Genomic DNA, 18,116 nt, shown 5'->3' with positions numbered 1-18,116 from the left:
ACATTCCCTACTATGTCCCATGATTGGGGGAGTCACTCTGGGGGTCACTTTGGGGGTCACTTCCGGTGTCTTTTCCCTCGTAAGCTGTAAATCTGGGGTGTCCGCTGATATTCACTCGCACAGCTTATATATTCCCTACCTGACGCAGCCAGTTGTATTCTAATGATTTGGCGATTTTGGGGTTGTTTGTCTTCACATTACTAGATGCTATATTTTCTTTATTTTTCTGGTGACGTGGCCATATAAGGGCTTGTTGTTTGCGGGATGTGATGCATTTTGTAATGACACCATTTTTGGGTGCCTACAACTTACATTTTATTAACCCTTTTTTGCAGGATTTTTTAAAGAAAAATCAATCCTGGCATTGCATTCTACCTTTTAAATTTTTCGCCATGCAGCGTACAATATAAGTAACATGTTCCCTTTATTCTACGGGTCGGTACGGTTACGGCGATACCTCATTTATAGTATTTTTTTATGCGATACTAATTCTGTAGAATAAAAACACATTTAGGGACATAAATCAATGTTTTTTGCATCACCATCTTCTGAGAAGCGTAACATTTTTATTTTTCGGTTGACAGTGTTGGTTGAGGGCTTATTTTTTGCGGGACAATGTGCGCTTTTTATTGGTACTGTTGTGGGGTGTATATGACTTTTTGATCACTTTTTATAGCATATTTTGTAAGGTGAGATGGTGAAAAATCACTACTTCCGGCGGGTTTTTTCCGGGGTTTTTTTTCCGACGTTCACCGTATACATTTAATATTGTTGGAGTTTTATTGTTCAGATTGTTACGGACGCGACTATACCAAATATGTATTGTTTTTATTAAGTTTTAGGTTTTTTTTAATATAATTCATTTTTTATAGAAAAAAAGGAAATTTTGGGGCTTTATAAGTTTATTCATTTTTATCAGACACTTTATTTATTTATTTTTCACTTTTTATTTTTTACTTTTACACTTTTTACTTTAGGACACTTGGATTAGTGATGCTTTGATAAAAGCATCACTAATTCTCTATCAGACGCTGCAGGACACAGCTGTCAGTGTCTTGCAGCGTCTGGAGGAAGTCAGACGCAGGGGCTGCCTGCGTCTGACTTCCTCTTACCCCGGGCAGGATCAACCAGGTATTGTTGGTCTCTTGGAGCTTGGGGTCACTGGCCAGACCCCAGGCTCCATGTTAGAGACATCGGCACCCCTCGATCTCGCCGCGGGGGGTGCCGATTCGGCCGGCACCGTCACGGAACCGCTTCAGTTCCGTGATCATGTTTGATCACGGAACTGAAGGGGTTAAAACCCCCCGATCGGAGCCCCCTCCGATGGGGGGTAATGGAGCAGGGTCTTAGCTGTCAGATACAGCTAAGATCCGCTCCAATTACATCGGCACTGACAGGGAATCCTTCCCTGACTGCCCGACGTAATTTTACTATAGGGCAGTCAGGAAGGACCTGTCAGTGCCGACGTAATTTTACTATGGGCCGGTCGTTAAGGGGTTAATACACGTTTATTTTGTGATTCAAATTTTTGTATTTAGTGTATTTAAAAAAAACCAATATATATGCTTTTTTTTGTTTAAATGTAAAGTGATTTGTTTTGTTTTTTTAATCTCTGCCTTTTCACTGCCTTTTTGTATTTGTGTTTTTTCTAATACACCTACACAAACGCAAACCTAACACTAGCATACATCACATATACAGTCAGACATAATATACCACACACGTCCACACTCCACAAACATTACTTAATCACATAACATGCTATCAAGACACCAAGCAAGATGAAGATAGAGACAGAAATAACTCTAAATAAATGTTTTATATCAAATAAACTATGTAAGAAGCTATACAACATAACATAACATCAATAATACAAACAATAACAAGAACAAGTCTACAAATGCATCATCTGGTGGGTAAAGGAACCAGGAGCTGGAGGTATGGCATCGCTGGACTCATAGGTCTCATGTCCCAGAGCATGTGGATGCTGATAGTACCCACTGTATTGACCAACTCAATAGTAATGTGAAGGCCTCAGAGCTATTGCCCTGTCTTGAGTATACAAGGGCTGTGGTTGTTCATAGGGGTAGGTTGGCCATTCAGGTTGAGGGATAGGCATTGGCACATGTGGTGGAATAATGCCCTCCAGTTTATGCCGCAGATGGTCCATAGCCTGCACATGTACTCCGTGTTGGGGTTGGCCACAAAAAGCTCAGCTACGCCCATCAAAACAGTTTGCTGAGTTTCCTTTGCAACCTCATCCAGTATATGGGCCAAGCTGCGTCCAGAAATGTTCAGTTGTGTCTCTTGGCTCCTACGGTTTAGGTGCTCAAGGACTACAGACCTAGTGTCCTAGGATTTCGGCCTACAACATTCCACCATGGACCGCATGGCAAAACTCACCTAACTGGAAGATCCTCCTTTGGGGATGGTCCTATGACTGAAGCATCACTTCCAGCTCTGTCTTCTACTTCAACCGGAGACCCAGGTTTGCCACATGAAGCCAGCAACTCTGGTGCGGCTGACTCTGATGCTGACTCCTCAACATCAGCTGGATCCAGATACTGTAGACCAGAGGTCCTCAAACTTTTTAAACAGTGGGCCGGAGGCAGAGCAGGTTGCACAGACATCGGGAGCGGTGCCCTCCAATAGGTAAAATGAAGTGCGCTCCATGGCCTGGCCCGATCTCCCCAGGAGCTTCATTATAAATGCATGCCTGCCGGCGTTGTCGGCGGGGCCAGACAGAACTGCTTGGCAGGCCGCATGTGGCCCGCAGGCCGCAGTTTGAGAACCCTTGCTGTAGACTGTCCTGTGATCTATGATAAGAAAAAAAGGTAAGTATTTTCTAAATTTATATTAAAACATTGACAGAGCATGCTAAGTACCACATGTTTCTGGTACCTAGCATGTCCCCCATGCATGTCTCTGTTCCATGTTCTAGGCATGCTAAGTACCGCATATGTCCATTGTACATGGCTTGTCCACATACAGCACATTACACATTAACTACAATGAAACACATCATACAAACAAATGTATTTATATCAGTTTAGAGCATTATATGTCACAATTAAATATAGCACAAAATATTAAAATCACTAAAGTATATACTTACAGCCCAACATCCATGACATCACGGATATCAACTGCTGAGTGAATATATATGGTTTTGTGAGGTGTCAACCATTTCCTTAAAAATAGACGGGACATGGATAACACATAGAGTACATCCATGAGTCATCCGTGGTTTTTACTCTCCCATAGATTTCTATGTGCAAGTCCGTTCATAAAAACCGAACAGAATAGGACCTGTTCTATATTTTGCAGTGTGGACTCATGGCTCGCACACTGACCAGTTATAAACATGGTCATGTGCATGTGCCCATAGAAATGAACAGGTCAGTGTGCTATCTGTGAAAAGATGCGAATAGTACACTGATCTCGAAAACGGTCATCTGCAAGGGGCCTTACTTTCAGAGGATCAATAGCTGCAAAAATGGCAGTGAATACTACATTATGAGTAGATTCTACTTTATTAATATATCATGGAGAACTATTGTACAGCCTATTTTTATTTGCTATACAGTGGAGCATATACTGTATACTACTACAAACTTACCCCCATTAGCACACCAGGATACTCAGACATACCCACAAAATACTTATAAGGTCGGGTTCACACGGAGTATTCTGGCTCGTGATTTGGTACGGAGACGCCGCGGGAGCTTTTGCGGGCCGTATACACTCCCATTGTTTTCAATGGGAGCTGGTACCGTATACATACCAAATCACGAGCCAGAATACTCTGTGTGAACCCGGCCTAAAGATGTTTTTTTTTAGTACAAATTAGTTGAAACTGCACCCATTATAAAGAATCGGTCACCTTATTGAAAACAATGAGAATATATTCACGTCAGTTTTTTGACAGACAGAAAAAAAATTGTCAGTTTTCCTTTTTGACAAAAACATGGAGCCAAAAAATTATTGATGTGCTAGTTATTTTTGTTAAAAAAACATCCATGGGTTGGATTAACATGAAAGACCAATCCAGTTTATCTATTTTTTTAAGACACATGGCCATCAAAAACAGACAAATGAGGGGCAATACGGTGGCTAAGTGGTTAGCACTGCGGCCTTGTAGCGCTGGAGTCCTGGGTGTGAAGCCTGCCAAAGACAAAACATCTGCGAGGAATTTGTATGTTCAGCCTGTGTTTGCGTGGATTACCTACCATACTCCAAAGACATACTGATAGGTAAAAATGTACATTTTTTTAATGTAGATTCTGATGCCTACATAGAGTTTACAATGTACATTTTTCCCTATCAGTATGTCTTTGGAATATGGGATGGAAATCCATGCAAACACAGGGAGAACATACAAACTTCTTGCAGATGTTTTTTGCCCTTGGTGGGATTTGAACACCAGGACTCCAGTGCTGCAGTGCTAACAACTGAGCCACTGTGCGGCCCCTAGGTAAAAGCCTACATTGTGAGCCCTATATGGGGCTCACAATCTATATAAAAAAACGGACAAGCAACATATGCAGAACAAATGTTAAAAATGGACCAATTTGTTTGTTTATCAATGAACCCAGCCATGTGAATATAGACTTCACATGAAGTCACAGCCTCTGTATGCTGCAGTACAGGTTTCAATAAGCAGATGGAATATGACATAATTTTCATTGATTTCATCCCTTGTGCTGTATACAACAGAAAAGACCTCTACATGACATTAGAGACATAAGTTTAAGATCTCACGCACATCTGTGTCAGTCTTATTATAGACCCATATAAAATAAAGTCATAATATGTCAATTTTCATGAGCTCCGAGGGTCTAAGAAGCCATATTATAATAGAATTATCTTATGATTCAGTAAATTCTACCTTATTTGTACATGAACAGGTTTAAGAAATCAGGAACACAATATCTATCACTCACCTATACCGTACTCAGAACTGTCTTGAGATGATGTGATTTCCGCAACAGTTGGGAAAACTGATGGTTGCCTACTCCTAGCATAAAGTAATCCAAGTATTGCAATGCCATATGGTTTATGTGGGCCAAAACAATGCTATATCATGGGAATTATGCAAATGTCTCATTAAAAATTCTACAACCTGCTTCTTTGTGATTGACTACAACATTTAACATGGTGCCTGCTTGATTCCGACCCGTTCATCATTTAGCAAAAATCATACATCTGTTAAGTCCACAGAGATGATTACAGTGAAAACAGGTTTCTCCTAAAAAAAAAATACATTTAGCTTTTAATTGAGAACCTTAGGCTTCGGTCCATTAGGACATATTGTTTTATTTGATTTGAGACTCCCCAAATAGTTATTACTATCTCTCGATCATAGATTTGGAACAGATTGCTGTTTCTTTTAATAAGTGCTTTAAGCCATATTGGTCAAAACATAAAAAGAAATTTTGCTTCATTCTGCTGCTATTTAGTCTTTGCACCTAAACTTTTATAATATATTTCAGAAATCAATAGTACAGGTAAAGATAGTAAACTTTTAAACATGTTTATTAAAGAAAATGCTTCTTTCTCCACTTATTTCCCTTCTGACTAAGCATTGATCTCAGAATTCACTTCTCAGGAGTCTGTACACAGTATACAACTCCATTGATATCTATAGAGAGGTGAAAGAGAAGGAGGACAAACTTCCAGACAAAGGGCATAAATATACTGAGATGTGGATATAGCATCTAGTAAATGTTTTATCTCATCAGAGACCTGATACTTATTCTGATTATCTGTGATGAGATAAAACTCTCACTAAATGTCACAACCATGTCACATTATCTGTATGCCCTCTATGTGCTGATGCAGATCGTCCTTCCTCCTTTCCAGAAAGAGTAACACAAAGGTACATCAGGTGCGTCTGGTATTGCAGCTCAGGCCAGTGGGCCATGTTGTGTGATAGATTTAGCACATCCTGCTAGAAATGTTAGACATTTTTCTCTTATGCCACCTCTTGGTTGGCTTATATTTTTGAGCCAAAGCCTTGGCACAATTATGTACATTGTAAACTAGACCTTTTCTGGACACTTTTCAGAACTGTCTACTGTTGTACAAAACATGTCTAAAAATCACATAAAAGTCTGACACACGGCATGTACGAAAAATAATTCTAGTTTACAAATCTGCCCAGTGTTTTTGGAATAAAGCATCCACAGATGTGTCCACTCTTAACTTAGCTCAAATGTGGTTACGGACTTAAATTTCTCATGAAACCAAATCAATGCGATATCGTGAAATGCTAACAAAACCTTCACAGCAGGGCCATTGGGCTGCTCATAGACACAAATCTAGACAATCTCAGCCAAGTGAAAAGGTAGGAAAAGACAAATCTGTATGTTGTTCTAACATTATACAATCCTTTGAAACTTTAAGTATTTTTTAAAAGTAGATTGTGAGCCCCACATAGGGCTCACAATGTACATTTCTTCATTATCAGTATGTCTTTTGAACATGGGATGGAAATCCATGCAAACACGGGGAGAACATAGAAACTCCTTGCAAATAGTTTTTTGCCCTTGGCGGGATTCGAACCAGGAACTCCAGCGCTGCAAGGTTGCAGTGCTAACCACTGAGTCACCATGTGGGCCCTATGCTTTGAAACTTTATTAGTTTTTATTTAGTTAAAAATGCTAATTTAAAGGAATTGTCCAGGGATTTAGGATGACTATATTTATGTAATAAAGCCAGCCACCATAGCACAGGTAATGACCTGTGGTATCAAATTGTAGTATAATACTTCAGCACACCAAAATGCAAAGTATGAAAAAACTTTATTCCATAATCTTCATATAAAAAAATTATACACACAGCCAATCAAAAAATAAAGCATCTGGATATTCAATGTCAAAGTCCGAAAGTTTCGGTCCTGTGGTATCAGGGAAGGAAGGATAAAACAGAGAGATCTGGAGCTGGTTCCAGTCATGTGACCACGGGTCAGAATCAGAACAAAACCCTCAGGTCCATCATCCAGTTTTCACCAGATCAGTTAAGGTCATTTTAACTCCCCTTTAATGGTCTGTATTTCATATAAATATTGCTTAAATAATCTTTCCAGGGAAACATTTATAGAAAAAAATAATTGTGGCTCTAAATTGCCCTAAAGCCCATTTTAGCTTATTGTCATAAGAGTAAAATCCTGATTTTCATGAAAATAGAGCTGCAATGTCAAATATGAAAGGCATCTTTGGAAAGTATAGTGGCCCTACACAGTACACATCCCAAGATACCAATTTTCCTGCAGACAGACTTCCTTTAAAGGGGTTGGCCACTTTCAGACCAATATTGAGAGACAAATGTTATTGTTTGTATAATAAAAAGTTGTACAATTTTCCAATATACTTTCTGTATCTATTCCTCACGGTTTTCTAGATCTCTGCTTGCTGTCATTCTTTCTGTTACTTCTAGTGGATAAAAGTCTGACCATGGTCATGTGATGTACGGTCCATGGTCATGTGATGAGTACACAGGTGCTGCTCGTTATAGTCACAGCACAGGAATCAGACGTCTGCCTGGTAATCAGCCGTGCACCTGTGTACTCATCACATGACCATGGACCGTACATCACATGACCATGGACCGTACATCACATGACCATGGACCGAAAATCACATGACCATGGTCAGACTTTTATCCTCTAGAAGTAACAGAATGAATGATAGTAAGCCGAGATCTAGAAAACCGTGAGGAATTGATGCAGAAAGTATATTGGAAAATTGTATATATTTTTATTGTACAACCAATAAGACTTGTTTCTCAATATTGTTCTGGAAGAGGCCAACCCCTTTAAGCTTTATTCTGTCGGACACTTTACAAGGAAACTCAGTTCAAACTAGGCATTTATCACTTATTTTGTGGACACATGTTAGATATTATTCATGGGATAACCCTTTAGTTGCTAAGGACATCCTGGCTAATAACTTAAATACTACAGTTGTCACTTGTTTTACAGTTCTTCAGAATAGGTAGGTACTATATAAGCAACAGGAATGCCATACCAACCATTCCTTCTGGCACCAATAAAGCTCTTCTGACTGGATGAGAAGAGGAAACTCTACATCCTACTGGGAGAAGAGGAGTCGACTGTGGAGGTCACTGCCCAATATGTGTCCATCTGCCACCAACTAAGAGGAAGATGAGACCCCAAAGACTATTATACCCCAAATCATCCCCCCCCATACCCACCATTCTCCCCCCTCAACCCCAACTTCCTCCCTCCCCCCTCTATTATATCTATTCGGACATGCCAATAAAGCTTCTTTGATTTTGATTTGATTTGACTCTGGGTAGTCTGCAGCCCTACACTTCCTACAGAAAGGTTACATCAGAATCCTAGTGAGTCATTAATCGGCAACTGGATAAATGAGAATTTGTAGGAATTTATTTGTAATCAGATCTGTTAAAGCTGTCATGGCTCGGATAAGAACAGAAGCCATAACTGGCAGCTTTTGTTTAATAAATTGCTGTTTATATCCACATATATGAAAATTTCCTTTGCATAGACTAACCTACAGGTATATACTGTACTTCTGATTTTAGAATCTCCACTTCCTATCACACAAAGCAAAGGAGACCAAGGGACAGAGATACAGTAGGATACAGATTTTAGTTATATTATGTGCCCCCTTTACCATAGTGAAGACTCATTAGCAGTTACGTAGCATATTAACTCCACTCAGTGTCTAAATGCAGTTAATTATGGAATCTAAGTGTCATTAAAACCGGAGCGTGGTCTGTATAATGATGAGGATATTACGTGTAGTGAACGCTGTGAGAAATGTAGCTGCGGTTATATGATAGAACATGTGCCTAGCACCAGAGTCCACTCACTACTAGCATGGGGTCAATATAGTACTGTACATCAATTAGCATAGGCCACGCATCCAGTATACAAGAGTCCTTATAGGATTTAGTATCAGTTCTCAGTATAATTCATAGCAACAGTTGTCATCCAATTATGGGAGGTGAATTTGCATTATAGACATCTAACATGTATTTTTACTATGTAAAGGACAAGTCACCTGAATCAAACTGTATTTTCCCCTAGCTGCTGAGATACCGCTGTTTTTGTCAATGGGCAAGCAAACTCTTTGGATGGTGCTACCATTGCTCCAAAGAAGGTAAGCAATTGTGCTTCCTTTGCTCCTAAGAGTCCAATGGCATAGTGACAAAAACTAGGATATCTCGACAAAGGAAACACCATTTCTCAAGGGAAAAACACCCAGGTGACCCTAACCTACCTATTGGTGGCATTCGATATGCTAGGTTCCGGTAAGACTTCCTATAAAAAAAATTATCCTCTTCCAAACGTATTTGTCCCTCTGCCCCTTACTGCTTTTATCAGTCCCTGCGCTGTTCTCATATACACATACCAAATAGGATCCATGACATTGCTGAAGGGAGACGAGAGAAAATAAACCCAGGCTGCCAAGTCTAGAGAGTTTTATCTCCACTCAGAGTTGTCTTTGTGAATTTGTCTTTAGACCCGGCAGCTCAGGTTCATTATCGCTCATTGCTCAAGGGCAAGGTCTTCCTCCCCTTCACAATTTAATGGTGGACGGATTTTCTGTAGTGTGTACGGATGAGAACAATACAGGGAAAACTAGGAGAAATGAAGGGGCACGAGGAAGAAAGTACGTTGGGAATGGGAAATACCAGAACTATGCAGTCGCTTCAGCTCTCACTGACGCCACCAACTCCTCTCTACTCAAAAAGTGAGAGTGTCAGGAAGAGTTCCAAACTCCACCGCTGCCCTCCGCAAAGGTACTAAACTCTGGATACCTATGGTGTATATTAGTAATGAACTTTAACCAGCACAGGGAATAGAGATTGGCAAACCTCTCAAGTTTAATTTCGTGTTTGGGTTCAGAGCTCAGGTCCCTGATTCATTTTGTGTTGGTTCGGTATGATCCACACTTTAACTTTGCTTAAAACATAGTGTAGAATACCCTTAGGCCCAGCGCCGCACCTCCCGCTTCAGGCGGCGCTATGCCAGGGCCCCAGGGAGGGCGGCATTTTTGCTAACCTAAGCCAGTCCAGGACAAGCTGTGGGGGGGGGGGGGCTTTCTGTAGTTTGCCTCGGGCGGCGAAAGGGGCAGGTTCACCCCTGCTTAGGCCACATCCACGTTTCATATTCTAATACCCTCCCCAAATGAGAGCAAATTGAAAAGGCAGAAATCGGGAAGGGGGCAGCATCAATTTCATATAAATGCTAATTTTTGCTTGAGTTATGTACATATTCAGCAGAATTTTCAATGTCTTTCATAGAAGAGTTATTTCTGCACTGAACATTAAGTAATACCACAAATATACTGTATGTGCCATACACCTAACTAATGCAACATGAACATATGCAGAATAATTTGCTTATTTTGTCATAGGGACAACAGTGTCCAGTGATCTTTTCTAGTCAATGACTGACAGCTATCGCTATATGGACAGTCATACAGTACAATGACGGCTGTCAATCATTGAGGAAATTCAGTAAATTCAAAGTTACCAATCTGCTCAGTTCGTCTTGCTCTATAAACATCATGCCCATAGATTGTACAGCACTTTCCCTCCATCAAAAATGAATTGGATTCAGGTAAATCGTGGACCCTCTATACCCAGGATAGGGGTAGTGATAAGAATCCCCTCTTGGACCCCCATTTTAATCATTACTTTTAATAAAACATCTCCTCATCATTTTGCATCAGATTTTTTATTTATTTTTTTTTTAATTCCCAGAAAATAAGCAAACAAAAGCGAATGATCTAATATGAGATGCACTTAAGACCTGAGCTGAGATCAATGAATCTTATTGTAATACAGGATGCATTTATATTTCAGCGAGTGATATATTTGTACATATCTCAGACTCGGCTTCCATTATATATGAACACTGCAGAGAGTAATTCCTGTGTTAGTGAAGATAAAAATTGTCCGCTGCTTATATTGTTATAATTATTGGTTTAAAAATGAGTCTTTTTCGCTCTCCCTCCCCGTGCACAGAGCAGCGTGTTCCCAGCGCATGCATATCTTAATACAGAAAACCGGTCAGGGTTAAATTGAAAGGGCAATTTGTTTTAAGATTGAGAGAGCACTTCTAATCACGGAATAGTTTGTCCTTCTGTAGTTTGTGCATTGCTGACACCTGCTGTCCACAAAAAAGAAATGTTACTGTTGTAGCAACAGCGTAGTTTAAGATTTTTACAAATATTAATGTACAATTTAATAATGCAATGGGATCTGCATTAAAATGGGGGGTAACCTAGGTCCTGTCTATTATAGGGCTTTGATGATTAACATATTGTACAGCAGCTGAGCCTGACACAGAGGATAGATAGATAGATAGATAGATAGATAGATAGATAGATAGATAGATAGATAGATAGATAGACTACTTTTTGGTATAATAGGAAACACCTGACCAAGTGACCTGGCCATATATGACTATCCATTAAAGTATTATCTACTGGGTAATAGTATTGAATGTAGCATGTAACAAATCTGATATTTAGCGATGTTTCCCATAAAGGGAGTCTATCACTGCCCCCCAGTTACTTTAAACCACTCCCATAGAGCTGTACATGCTTTTAGCAGAATAAAAAACACGCCTTTCTTATGTTTCAGGGTCCCAGGGATGCATAGAAAGAAACACTTTTATTCTATATTTAAATGAGGATCTTGGAGCACAGAGAGAGTTTTCTTCTATTATTGAGCACTGGTGCATCATCACTAAACATGACCATCCTGCATTCAGCTTGTCCCCCTGGGCAGTGGGATGAACAACTAACATCGGGAGGATCAACTTACACTGGATAAACTCACATTGTCCAAGGGGAGGAGCTGAATGCAGGATAGGCGTATTTAGTGATGATGCAGCAGTGCTCAATAATAGAAGAAAATTCCCCTTGTGCTACAAGATCCCCATTTGAATAAAGATTAATTAAAAGTGATGTTTCTCTGCATCCCTGGGGCTCTGAAACATAAGAAAGGTATAGTTTTTGTTCTGTTAACAGCATCTACAGCAGAATATAGTTTTTGTTCTGCTAACAGCATTATGGGAGTGGTGTAAAGTCACTGGGAGCAGTGATAGACTCCCTTTAAATAGGCATTGTTGGTTCAAGAAATTTTGCATAAGAGTATAAACAGGTGCTGCAATGCCCTTTTCTTCTCTTATTAGGCTTTTTTCGTGCTCCGCTTCCTTTGCTAAAATTTGCTGCAGGTCACATGCCTCAGATGACTTATCTTTGGTGGGAGGAGTAAGTAGTAAAAGAGAGATATAACAGGACAAAAACACAAGTTTAGTGTGATGCTGGAGCTGAATAGAAATATTTCATCATAACCAAAGCACTTACTTTTCTATATATGTCCAGCATGGCTCCGGGGCTGCATATTTGTGTGAGAGATAGTTATAGAGAAGATCCTTTTCTACTTACTGTATGCAGTATGCAGCAGCATAACAGCTAGTCTCTGACCACCACTTAAGAGAGAACAGCAAATTCCTAATGTAAGGTGCAGAGATGGAAACTGCAAAAATCTGCAATATATACGTATATAATTATCAGAAAAACTGCTGCACCTCATGTACTGTACGTACACATAATAACTTATCCAAGCCACCTGAATCACCATGTCTTCTTTAAGAATGTTTCTGAGCTTGCATACAGTTGTATCTCTCCTTACCTTTCTTCATGGCTGGACATGCCCAGTTATGCGTGTCTTGAGATGACCAGCCATTTGAAACAATATTGTATTACAGTATTTTTCCCCGACTTGTCTATCCAATATGTTTCAAGGGTTTCCATATCCCTTGGGCCAATATTGTGCTGCCACCTTGTATTTTTTTTTTGAGGAAACATATTCCACTCCTACATTTTGACAGAATCCACTGACATCCTTTTAGTAATGTAAGTGAATGGTAATTTATACTTCATTTACATGGGGAACAACAGCAATTCTTTGTACAGATGTGGCCACGCTTAAAAGCTAATTGTCCACAACTTCCAATCATGAAGACAGAATTTACAAAAACAGATGTTCTGTGCTGCTACCCATAGAGGTGAATGGGATCTGTGGAAAGAGTATAGCACAGATTCCATACTGATGTCTGAGATTTGCAGACAGCTATATCTGTTTCAGCTATAATGAGCCAAGATGGGAATAATTCTTTAACTCACTTGGTTAAAAATTCCAATTTTTCATCATGAAACTAATTAAACTAATTAATATTAGAATTAATATTCTGAAGGGCTAAGAAAAGTCCTGAAAGAAGCCAATTCATCCTCCCCCTCTGGACAGCCACCCATGGACACATTGCAGATCGGTAGAATATCATTTACCATTAACTTATCACAAAATTGTGTTATTGTATAAAAACTGGTTTAAGAGCATCTCCACCAACTCCAACTCATTGCATCCTTTCATAGTTGTGGCTTCACTGATTCTGTCACGGTTGGAATTTTTTCTCCTTTTAGCCCCCACTGTTTCCGAGCAATCATTTCTACCTTCAGCACCGATGGGTGGTCTGGTGGGTGAAGCAGATAGACAGGGATCGCTCAACTGACAGCAGAGTGCATAACTGTGTTGAAACTAACAGCAATGATAACTTGGTAAGGGCTAATCCAGCTGTGCCAAAATCAGTGGAGCAGCACCTATTGAAGGACGCAAAGAGTTGAAGTTGGTGGATGTGGTGAAAGGTCCTCTTAAATTTGTGACACACATAACAGGAGGAATTTATCACTATCTCTAAGCCAGTTCTCTGGCATAGAGGGATGATGTTGAGGCTCACATTTGGCATAAAGCCATCTGTTTTACCAAACATGCACCGCAAGTCCCAATCCACACCTCATCCATCACATTGCGCAAATGTGGGAAGAGCAAAGATCGGGAACACCTTGGCCCCTCTGATTTAGTTTTTCTGCTGTGAGCTAGAATGGAAATCTGTGCCAGTTACTACCTGGCATAAATTTCCATTCTGTTTCAGACATGTCCACCAGATTTATGAAGAGGCTCTAACCTCTACATAAATCTCTGGTCCCGTTGTCAATCGGACTGTTTATTAAGATTGATGTACAATACACCAATCTTAATAAATTTGCCCCGCTGAAGACAGGTAACATACACAACATGGCTCCACACCAAAATTTAAAAACAAAAGGTTGATGGAACTGGAATTGACTTAACAAAAGACCATTGCTGATCTACAAATGAGCTTCCGGAATCTCAGAATTGGTTCGCTTACTCCAAGAGAAGTGGAGGCCTAGTAAGAGGCTTGGAAATAATACTTCATCCAAGGGGTCCAGATGATGCATTTGAACTTGTAAAATGTGTAAAATGCTTGTGAATTGTTTGCGTTATGATATTTCCTAACCTAGTATGTCATATAGGCCTGAAAAGACAAGTGTCCTCAAGGTTGTGTGGTAGGTACAGTTAGCTATACATATATACAATCTGTAGTATAGTGTAACACCTGGCAGTTCTCCAGACTCTTCATAGAATGAAACTCGAGTTGATTGATACTATTCAATCAGTGCTATTTGTTCTGAGGTTAATATTCTCCATAGCATCAGAACTGTAAGTACGTGTTGAGTGGAAGACTACAAAGAGTGATTGTGGTGGAACAGACACTTCTTGTTCCATCTCACAGAAAACAATACCATAGAAGTTTGCCCCCGCTACTATTATCTACAGCAGAAATCTGCCTTTCTGAATGCAGAGCATCTTTCACACCAGAGAAAGGTGAGGACACTTGAGATAACTCATTCTATTGTATCTCTCTATCTGGTAAAGCAATCAAGAATTTTAGAGACAGGAAATATGTTTACAAGAAATTGTTACTTATATAGAAAAATACAACTTTTCTGATGTATATGGAATTCTGTGATGCACGTGTGACAAATTCCAGTATACAATATATTATTTGGTGCTAAATGTAGATAGTTCATGGTGGAAACATTTGAATATAAATAGGCTTAAGATCCTGACCATCAGTTGTGATTGCTGCAGGTAGCTCTGACTGGTCATACGATTTCCCTACAGTGGCCACTATAGGAGAAATATAGTATTACATTGTATGGAGATAATGCCACTCCTTTAGGAGAGACCACATTGTCAGGTGTGTGGAGTCTTACAAAAAGCCATTTTAGCTCCACTGTGGGGGATTATGGGAAGAATATGCAAATCTGTTTCCCAAGATGTAAATAGGGAAACGGTTCCTCTGTTTACTGCCCTGTAGGAGAAGCTCCCTTGAACATCATGCCCGACTTTCCCACAAGCCTTTGCTGCAATGATGCGGGATTTTGCCAAGTCAGTATCCCAGCTGTGGACAGCGCTGTTTCGATCTGGTTGGATCTCTTCAGCACAACCTAGGGAAAACTGACTTGGCAGAGGTGAGAGACTTCTAGACCAGGTTATGGGGATAATGTCACTCCTTGAGGACATCTAAATCAACACTGGTGCTTAGACATCATGCACACAGTGCAATCAGAACCGAAAACTCTGGTCAATGCATTTTCCAGATTTTCTAGCCTGAGTCCAGTCAGAAGACATCATAGTGATCTATGATGCAGATTTTCTGCTCCCTAAGAAGTTCTACTGACTGTGTTATGTGTAGTATGAGAATGTGAAGCCGTGGGAAGACAGGGACACTCAACAACATAGATTACTATGATGCAAGGGTTTGGTCATGTCGATCCTTCTGATGTATGAACCTGGTATTCCAGTCCAGTATGCCCTCTGTGCATGGGGCCATAAATGTAAATGGAACAAATCTGCCAGAACAAGGTAGTAGCTCAATGATGTCATACAGATGTGGAAACCCCTTCCATGACCTCCATATTCTCATAGGGCTTGTGTCCTGATTATACAATTCATTTAATCTATCACATGATAAACATTTAACACCTATTTACATCATCTGACGGGACGCCATGATCATTAAAATGGGTATTCTCAGACCTGTGTTCTTTTGCTCACAAGACAAAGATGCCTTGCTCATGATATGAGGTCTTACTCTTTTACAGTACAGACTTCAAGTACAAAGTGATATAAACTAGCAAATTGTTCGCTAAAATAACATATAAGTGAACCCTGTTCCAGAATAGACTCGTCCTATGTTTATATGTTTGTATGGTTTGTATGAGGGGTCCAATGTCCCACAGGTGCAAGGTGGCTGTTGCATCCATTTTTCATAGCCATTTTTACAATGTTTATCTGCATGTAGCCTTACACTACTACAATATTTGACTCCTGTAATCTCATCTTCAGATCCCTTATGTCTCTTCCTGTCTTTGCACACTCTATTATAAGGCATATATAACACCAATCTGTAATATGGCCATGTACATAAGCCCTTAAAGGGGCTTTCCCGTAACAAAAATCCTGTTTACACTGCTAGGTTATGTAATTTCAAAACTTTTCTTAAATACATTGCTTTAGAAATGTTGCTTCATTTCCCTGATATGGGAGATTATTCCTCTGATTGTTTACACATCGCTGTCAAGACATCCATCCTATATCTGATAACAGATCCAGAAGGATGAGTTACTGCTCTCTGGGGAAGGAGGTGGGGAAGGGGGGATTCCCAGAGATCTCTTGCTGTTATGTGCAGCTCTGCGGTCAGGACAATCTTGTCAGCTAATTGCAATCTGCTGATAAAGGCTCGGACAGTGTGTTATCTCTCTATGCGAACAGAAAGATGACATTAAGTTTATTACAAGTCTGTTCTCTCCTCTGCAGCCTGTAAGTTTGTTTTTCTCTTCAAACCTCTGTAATGTAATATACATTGACGACCAAAATGGTAACAATTAGAGATGAGTGAACAGTAAAATGTTCGAGGTTCGATATTCGTTTCGAGTAGCCCCTCAATATTTGACTACTCGAATCGAATATCGAATCCTATTATAGTCTATGGGGGAAAAATGCTCGTTTCAGGGGTAGGCAACGTTCGATCAAATTATACTTACCAAGTCCACGAGTGAGGGTCGGGCTGGATCCTCCGTGCAGTCTTCTCTTTGCAGCGTCCCCGCGGCGTCTTCCGGCTCTTCATTCACTCTGCCAGGCATCGGGCCTGAGCAGAGCCGACTGCGTATGCCCGCACTACAAGCGGCCATGTGCAGTCAGCTCTGCCCAGGCCCGATGCCTGGCAGAGTGAATGAAGAGCCGGAAGACGCCACGGGAAAGCTGCACGGAGAAGACTTCTAAAGGTAGGAGAAGAACCAGCGTTGACTGGCCGACTGTATAGCATTCGGCCAATCAATGCTGGTTCTGCATCGAACTTTTACATTTGAACATTCGAGTGGTACTCGATCAAGTGCGAGTATTTCGAATACCGTAGTATTCGATTGAATACCTACTCAATCAAGTACTACTCGCTCATCTCTAGTAACAATGTCTCAACTTTCGACTTTCAGGCTCCATATCTCACCATCCACTACAGCTCCAAACATGAGACTACTATCATTTTATAGACGATCATCTTGGCTATCTCATATATAAATTTGACTTGCAACTATTTAGGATTAGTTCTGCAGATTCTTCTCATGTAACTGCATTGTTACTGTTTTGCTCCTATTGGTGGAAAGAATCTCTTTCTTCTTGTATTCTACAAATTACAACCTGTCCTCATATTCCCTACTAGCTCAGTGTGTTATTAAGTTGATCCCAAGCGAAAGGTCACTACTATAGCTGATATTAACTATTTCAACCCTGATCTGTTAACTATTGTTCATCATCCTCCCTGTAGTATCTAATTTATAAAACCTTGTTTCAAATTAAAAATATATGAATTGCAAAAATATTAAATAAAGACATTGCTCTTTGATGCCAGAAAAAAATCCGTTAAGTGAATTTCTAGATGCAAAGAGCCATAGTAGCATTATGTACAATGTATAAAAATAACATATACGCTCAAAGCTGATTAAACCTTCCATAGCGATCTTTTGTTAGGATGCGCACTGGCAGTCAACCATACTTCGGCAGGAGCTGCAGCACTGTTTTCCTCCATTTACAATGAATGAGATGCAGCAGGTCTGTATAATCTAGAAGTCCTTCACAGATAAAAATGTTGTAGCTGAGAAATTGTAAGAGGACACAAGGGAATA

Source organism: Leptodactylus fuscus, chromosome 1 (assembly GCF_031893055.1).
Source record: "Leptodactylus fuscus isolate aLepFus1 chromosome 1, aLepFus1.hap2, whole genome shotgun sequence".
Taxonomy (NCBI): Eukaryota; Metazoa; Chordata; class Amphibia; order Anura; family Leptodactylidae; genus Leptodactylus; species Leptodactylus fuscus.
This window is presented reverse-complemented; position numbering follows the sequence as displayed.